Source organism: Gossypium hirsutum, chromosome D01 (assembly GCF_007990345.1).
Source record: "Gossypium hirsutum isolate 1008001.06 chromosome D01, Gossypium_hirsutum_v2.1, whole genome shotgun sequence".
Lineage (NCBI taxonomy): Eukaryota > Viridiplantae > Streptophyta > Magnoliopsida > Malvales > Malvaceae > Gossypium > Gossypium hirsutum.
Genome location: NC_053437.1, coordinates 53,866,960 through 53,874,963, shown reverse-complemented (window position 1 = coordinate 53,874,963; position 8,004 = coordinate 53,866,960). Strand labels below are relative to the sequence as shown.

At 35.7% G+C, this 8,004-nt stretch overlaps 1 long non-coding RNA gene across 1 annotated transcript; it reads right to left on the bottom strand.

The window, feature by feature from the left end:
- Positions 1-2,053: 2,053 nt before the first annotated feature.
- LOC107921127 (uncharacterized) lies at positions 2,054-5,247 on the bottom strand. Its single transcript, XR_001690950.2, has 2 exons — positions 5,004-5,247; positions 2,054-3,213 (listed from the first exon to the last, which is right to left on the bottom strand). It is a non-coding gene; the product is annotated as an uncharacterized lncRNA (long non-coding RNA).
- Between the last annotated feature and the right edge of the window lie 2,757 nt (positions 5,248-8,004).

Here is an 8,004-nt window from a genome sequence, read left to right as displayed (position 1 = left end):
CTTCATAATAAGAATTGCTTATAAATATATTCAATGCGAAAGGTTAAACAGGTATGTACTCCAAGTTTATATGTGAGCTTGATTTGCACTAAATCATAAGGTAGTTATGTGATGCATACGAGAGCAATCTATGAGACTATTCCTATGATTATGTGACGTCGGATCAGTGTGAGAGGTTATGTGAAATCATACGATATATCTATGTCACATGAGCTCACTTTTATGTGAAAGTTTATCTGCCTATTGTATATGATGAGATGTGCATATTCCCTAAAGGGATGGTATGCCCGAAGGAAGAGTGAAATAAAAATACGAACAACTATGTTATAATTTGATTGTTATCTGTTGACACTGCTTAAAACTTACTAAGCATTGTAATGCTTACTTCGTTTACTCTGTTTCCTCTGTTTTATAGATCTCATTGCGAAGCTACAGGCTCGGGGATCGTCAGCAACTAGTCACACTATCACTATCCACTGCTTGTTACTGTTATGTTTAGAACTATTTTATGGCATGTATAGAATAGACTAGTGGCGGAAGAATATTTTTGGTTAATGTATATAAGCCATGCGAAAATGGCATATTTTGAATGTTTACTTAGTGAAGTTTAAATTTTATCTCTGGTTGTGCTTAGTACTTATTTAAATGAATGATCTTTATTTCAAGAAAAAGTTTAAAATTTTACTGTTCTGATATGAATTACAAGTCCGGTAATGCCCCTTACCTATTCCGGCGACGGTTACGGGATAGGGGTGTTACACCCAGCTTGTGCGAGAGAATTTCTCTTAACCCGACTTAGTGGCTTTGATTTATTCCCAATCCCATCCATTGACGGATAGATCATTATGCGATTTCTTCTAGCAATCCTATCAACCTTCGATCAATCTTGATGGTTCCTTAGATGTCTCGTCATCTCTGCGGAATTTGTCCTTTCTTTACTCCTATTCATTCTTCCACTTATCCCTAGTGTGGATTCTTCTTTCCACCATGTTCTTATAAGGTAGTCCTTCGGCCTACCCTCTTAATGGCCCTTGGGTATGTCCCCCTTGGTGATCATTCCAAATCTGTTAGTCCATGGCAGACTCCTTTTCTTACCATAGTCCTGAAGGACTCACTGACATCCCATCTGTTGGGATAACTATTGAGGTTCCCTGCTACTCTAGCAGTTTCATCCCACTTGGAATGAGTAGTGATTAGTTTACTTCTTTGTAATCCACATTGTTTACAATACCATACTTATAAGTGTAACATGTCCATCTTTTGGGAATCGTTTGGACCTATTGTATCTAGTAGACTATCACCTGAGTGACCTTTTGAGTTTACAATCCCTTTTATCTGATTGTTCCCTATAGAACTAGCTCTTGGCAGGTACCTTGCAATATAATCCTCTTAAAGAGGAATAGTCTTGACAGATAAATCTATCACTCAATTTATCCTTTCTGAAACCTTTTTTTGTCAATTAGTTCTGTCTAACTCTTTCTTTATCGATTAGTCAGTTCAGAGTATCGATGATCAGTCCTCCTTTTTTAACATTGGCATTGTAACACCCCAAAATCAGCCTAGAAGTTATGGTAGGATCTAGCGATGTCACATGATAGGGTGTTTAAAAACCGTGTCGTCGCGTTAAAACTATTTCCATTGAATTCTTTATCTTAATATCTTATTAGTTCCAAAATTGTGTTTCTCATTTAATCGATAGTTTCAAAACGTTATTCATTTGCGGAAGCTCTTAAAATAGATTAAAAAATCGTGCGTTTAGGAAAAAAAATTGTTTCTTTTGAAAATCGAGGTTTCCTACTACTAGCAGTTGTAATCTATAAGGTAAAGATAATTAAAACCCAAAACCAAAGTCCGAAAGTCCAATTACAACCCAAAAACTTAGCCAATAAAAATAGAATAGAAATAAAACCAATTATCGTAAATATGGGTTAAAAACCATGAAAGTCAAAAACCGTGGGCACTACCGAGTCCTCCGCCGCACCGATCCGTCTAGATCTGGGGATTAGATGTGCACATTTAAATAAAAGGGGTAAGTTTACGAAAACTTAGTGTGTAATCCCACATAAAACAAACAATAGCATATCACAGTATACAGTTAACGCAGTCCTGGGCCTAACCCCTTTTTCAGTATCAGTAACAGTTTGGGCTTTAGCCCATCTCAGTACAGTATCAAATATGCAGTAGGGCCTTAGCCCATCACAGTATTAGTAGCAGTCATGCAGTATTCAGTAACAAAGTCCTACCCAACCAGCCTCTACACACCATCTCCGTCCAACCCTACACTCCATGTGGGGATCAAATCAACCCACCCATCCCTACACTTCAGGTAGTACCGAATGCGGCACAAAACAGTAATTTACAGCTGAGCTACCAGTATGTTAGGCTTAAGAGCCTCTCAGTACACTTCCTCCAAATATAATTAACCCAACCCCATGCAATGTAACATACAAGTCATGATATGCTATCTCAGGACATCAGTACATATAACCAGTTCAATATACAAGCATACTATCATCATGCTCAACATATATATAATAAAATAGTCAATTCGTACAATTAGAGGTCTAAGTGATGCTTATCGACCCTATAGTAGGTTCATAGTTGACTTGGGCGTAGAAGTGCTCATGGGCCGGGCTGGGCCGGGCCCAAAAAAAATTTTCAGCCGGATTGCTAAGCCCAGGCCCGGCCCGACCCGAAATATGGACCTGAGATTTTGCCCAGGCCCGACCCGTGGAGAAAATATGAAGCCCGGGCTCGGACCGGCCCGGCCCGTTTTGCTTTAAAATCTGGAATTTCTTTCGCATATCATATTCTTCTGGAACATTGGACAAATGCAGGTCCATTCAATTATTTCACAAGAACCAACACCACATTCCAATCTGTTAAAAATTCTCCAATAACAGATCTAGCCAAGTCACTAATTAGATCATGCATGAGAAAATAAGTACCCTCCATCTCGATTGTTAAAAAACTGACCTCAATCTCAAATCTTTGAAGTAGCCATCCACAAACGAATGAGTTTTTCTATTTGAAATTCATAATGTTTAGGAAAATATGAATAATAAGCAAAGCAACACTTTAAATATGATGAAAGATGATAATAACTCAATTTGAATGCTGGAAGAATATTGCATGTATCATCAGGTAGGTACCAAAAATTGCTATGTAATATTTTACACCGTTCAATAGCATCTAGTTTACAACGGAGAAGACCTGCAAGTGTTTTTACAGCCGAAGGAGACCATCAAATCTTTTAACAATTGCAACATTTTTCAATCTTGAAACTAGAAGAATAAAAAATTCTGTATATGACTATTAAATTAAAAATAAAAATAAAAATAGAAAAGATCAAGAGAATAAAAATAAAAAATCATTTCAAGCTTGTGATCTCAAGGTCAAGAGAGACTGGTGTTTTTTCTCATACTTGACAAAATCAAACTGTATTATAATTTCATACTTGATTTCAATACAAGAAATTATACATGTAAATATATACATATTAGAAACTAACATATACATATATCAATTCATACTAAATTTCAAAATTAGATCTTATACATGTATATATATATAATCGAACCTCATATACTTATATAATGACATATCTTAATTCGATACAAAAGCATATACATATATATATTTGCATCCTTATTCGAAACTACTTAAACAAGTATAATATACATATTATAAATCCAATCCAAAGGTTTATACATGTATATACCTATGCATTTATTCGAACCTTATGTACACATATATATACATACCTTTGATTAAACCAATAATTTATACATGTATATACATGTGTGAATTCGAACCTTGTATATATATATAAACTTTATACTTCAACTAAATTCAATAACATTTATGTATATACTTATATACCATTCATACTTTAACTAAATGCAAAGGCCTATATAAGTATATACCTATATGTTCGAACATTAAAACAATATATTAATCATTCATACTTTAAATTTATTCAACCAATATACTTTAAATTATAATTCATCAAAGTTGAATTATAACCAAAGTTGATAACCATGCAAGATTTACTCAATTTGTCTGAAAATCTTAAGCAGAAGATTCTCCGAATTGCTGAAAACAAAGCAAGAATTCATGACTCTTATGTTGATTTTGAAGCTAAAATTGTTTATAAGAATGAGTTAAATTGTGAGTATTCGAATATATGTTCTGGCAATGAATACTTTAGTCACTTAATCTTTATATCATTACTCCTTAATTTAATAATTCAAACAATATCAATAATAATGTAAGCCCAATTCCTAGCAAAGTTACTGTTAATCATATGTTTCAATAATCCTTCATTCATACTTCACTCACCATTTCTCAATATGTAAAAAGTAATTTTCATTTTTTCTTTCTCTAGGTCTTGATAGAGAAGACAAAAAATTTGAAAAAAAAAGTAATTCTAATAGATGGATTACTATGTAAAGATAAAAAAGAGAAGAAGATTAATAATTTTTTAAATATATATTTTAGAACTAATTCGCATATCTTATTCTCTCTGTTATATCACTCCATTTTAAAATGGTTGCTTTTATGCATTAAGATGATAACCAAAGATGAATTATAACGAGCAAGTGCCACAAACAGATGAATAGACCAAGATACCCTTCTATCTTCCATAGCTGAGAGACCTTATCCTCCAGGAAAAACAACATGATCAGCCAATCCAAAACAGGACAAAATCCAGAACAGTCCAACATTTTAAACTCAACAGATACCAGAAACAGCTGTCTCTCTTAGTATTTGAACTCAACCTTTATGTAAAACTCAATTTTAAAATAGTTCGAGAACACAATCAAAATCAAAATCCCCCCGATATGTAAAGTGTAAACACAAACAAAATCCCCCAAGATTAAGTGTCTCAAAATCAAAATCAGAACACCGTTAACAGTAAAAATCAAAATCACAACCAACATCAAAAAGCAAAAAAGGGAGAAGACGTTAAAAAATTAGGAAACTGTTAACAGGAAACTCACCTTTGAAATTCAAAGGTAGAAGATGTTGAAGGCTAGATTCGCAGGAAGCACCGTTAGAACGGAGGTGGAGTTGTGGAAGGCCGGTCACCGGAGGTGGAATGGTGGATCAGACGAGGTGGGTTTCCGATTTGGGGGAAAAAAAGGGAAGGGAAGACGTTAGGTTAAGGATTTATCAGAGACAGAGACACGGGGTCGGGGAAATGGGGAGGGGAATTGGGAATGAGAAATGTTAAATTGTTAATCTAATAATAAATTAAAATTAAAAAAATATATATATTAATTAGATCCGGGCCGGGCCCGGGCCAAAAAAGTTTACTCGAGGCCCGGCCTGTTTTTAAAACGGGCCTATTTTTTTTCCCGAGCCCATATTTTGAGCCTAAATTTTTACTCGAATCCTCCCAAATTTCGGGCGGGCCTTCAGGCCGGGCCGGGCCGCCCAACCTATGAGCACCTCTACTTGGGCGGCCGGTACAACCTTAGTAATCAATTCAGTGAAAATGAGCTCACACACCCATGTGGTCTGCCCGTGTGGGCCCACACGTCTGTGTGGCCTACTGGACCTAAATTGGCCTTGGCCGTGGTCTATTTTTAATGTAACCCGTGCTAGCTAAATATTCATATATTTTTTCACTATTTACTTATATGTTCCTTCAAAGCTGTCTACTTGAGTCATTGTTACTAATTTATTTATATCTTGAGCTACAGAATTCCAAATTAAGGTCTGCTTGATGTCTTTGAAACTAGACTCAAATACCTTTCTACCATAAAATTTTTAGAATTCTTGGTTCAGTCAATCTTACCCCTGTTTTGCTGTCTGACAGCTTCAACCTTTCTTTGCTAAAAATTAATTATCTCTTAGTATAAAATTTGGATAATGTTACCATTTGTTTCTATTGAAAATAGACTCATTAATAATTTAAACATGTAAATTTTAACCCCTAATTATTTTTCTCCAATTTTTTTTATGATTTTTCGAAGTCAGAATAGGGGAACTCGAATTCATTCTGACATTGTCTCACAAAACTTATTATATCTCACGATTTACAATTCCATTAGTTACACCGTTTCTTTTATGAGAAACTAGACTCAATAAGCTTTAATTCTATATTTTTTTCATCCTTTAATTCAATTTCCAAAATTTATGGTGAATTTTCAAAGTTAGCCTACTACTGTTGTCCAAACAAAAAGCAATTTCAGCTTTTCGCCGAATCCCATTTTTTGCGTTTCTGGTATTGTTCTGGTTTGACGTGTAGACACTCCCAAGACACTCAGAACCTAGAATTGAAATTCCCAAACATAGAGTCAGATTTTAAACGAGTTTTTAAAATGCGAATACGAATGACCATAGCGCTAATCAAGCGACCAATGCTTACCCGAACACCCTTAGTGATTTCAATTACGAGGTGACACAAGGAAGATTCTGTTCTTCTCAATTGTCTGCTGTCCAAAACAGAAAATCACAACCTTTAGTCGGTAATCAAATGCCAAAAGTACAATAACTTAAGCCACTTACCAAATAGGGAAAAATGTAGTGATCAAACAGAATCCCGAACAAGGAGATACGTCTTGGTCAAAACAAAAGAAAGAAAAACGGTAGAGAAGAATTTGGCAAGAAGAATGGAAGGGAAACCATGCAGATTTTTTTTTGGGAAAAAAATAAAAAGAAAAGACTGACAGAATATTCGATAACCACCCTTAATCCTTTATTTTTCTCCTAAAAACAGTCCACCACACTCCCATTATCTCTCAAACTCCCAAAAAATCGTCCACCACATTCCCTCAACAACCGAATTCAAGTTTCACTCAAACACTTCAGTATTTACTTCCCTTCAAACTCCCACACGACATAGATAACAAAAAAATAACTCCCTTACATGCACAGGGATTTGAAATCAAGACCACCAACATATTAACACGCCACCTAACCACCAAACCAGCAAGCCCATTTTGCTATATTCTTACAGCCAAACAAATACAAGCCTACTGAACAAGAGTGAGGCTTTATTCAGAAAAATTCCAAAATTTCGCCAAAGGCATGACTTGGACTTGGGACCTCATACACACACCTAGAACACTTAACCACTGAAGCAAACAAATATTTGTGTCATATTTTTACAAAAACAAAAATATATATTTTTGGGGCATTACAGGCATCAACGAGCCTCACATTGGGGTAGAACTCCTACTAACCTTCCGAGGTTCTCTTTCTATATATAGAGCTTCTTTAAGCACTTTTTGGTGGCTTTTAATTATGGACCTTTATTCGTAATCCTCGAGTGAACCTTCTTCGAATCACTTTCGCAGCAGGCATTATGGATGCATCATTTTCATGCCTAATTCTTACTGGTTTACCACCTCTGTGCCTCACTAACTTTCTTAATTACTATTTTGGCGTACTATTGTCCTATCTATTAAAGTTAACTTGATCAATGGATTCCTCATAATCCGCTTGCTAACTATCGCTTGCTAACACTCACATTTTTCTTCAAATCTCTTTTTCTTTATTCACGAGATTCCCCTTTGTTATCCTCTTGGAAGACCACTCGTGTTTAGTGTCTCGGTAGACTCCATATGATTCTATAACCGAGCTATTATCTTATACCTAAAATTCTCATGTTTAATGTCTTAGCGGACTACCTCATGTTTACTGTCTCAGTGGACTATACTGATTGCTATACCCGAGCTATAGTCTTACATATTAAACCTCTCTTTTAAGTGTTGCCCCGTGGGACTTGATCACCTTCATGGTGTCGCCCCATAAAGCCTTCTAACCACCACCGCAGTGTTGCTCTATAGAGCCTTATAACCATCAATATCAACCTATCTCATATCCACATTGATTCTCGAATACCGATGTGTTCCCCTTGCAAGGCCCGAAGTTTCGCACATCATGAATTGCACTCAGGAACACCGTATGGTGGTATTTAACAGGAGTTTCATTTTCCCCTATTCCTCCATTTCTCCATTCTTAACCTTGATGCTCGAACACCGCAGTGTCCCC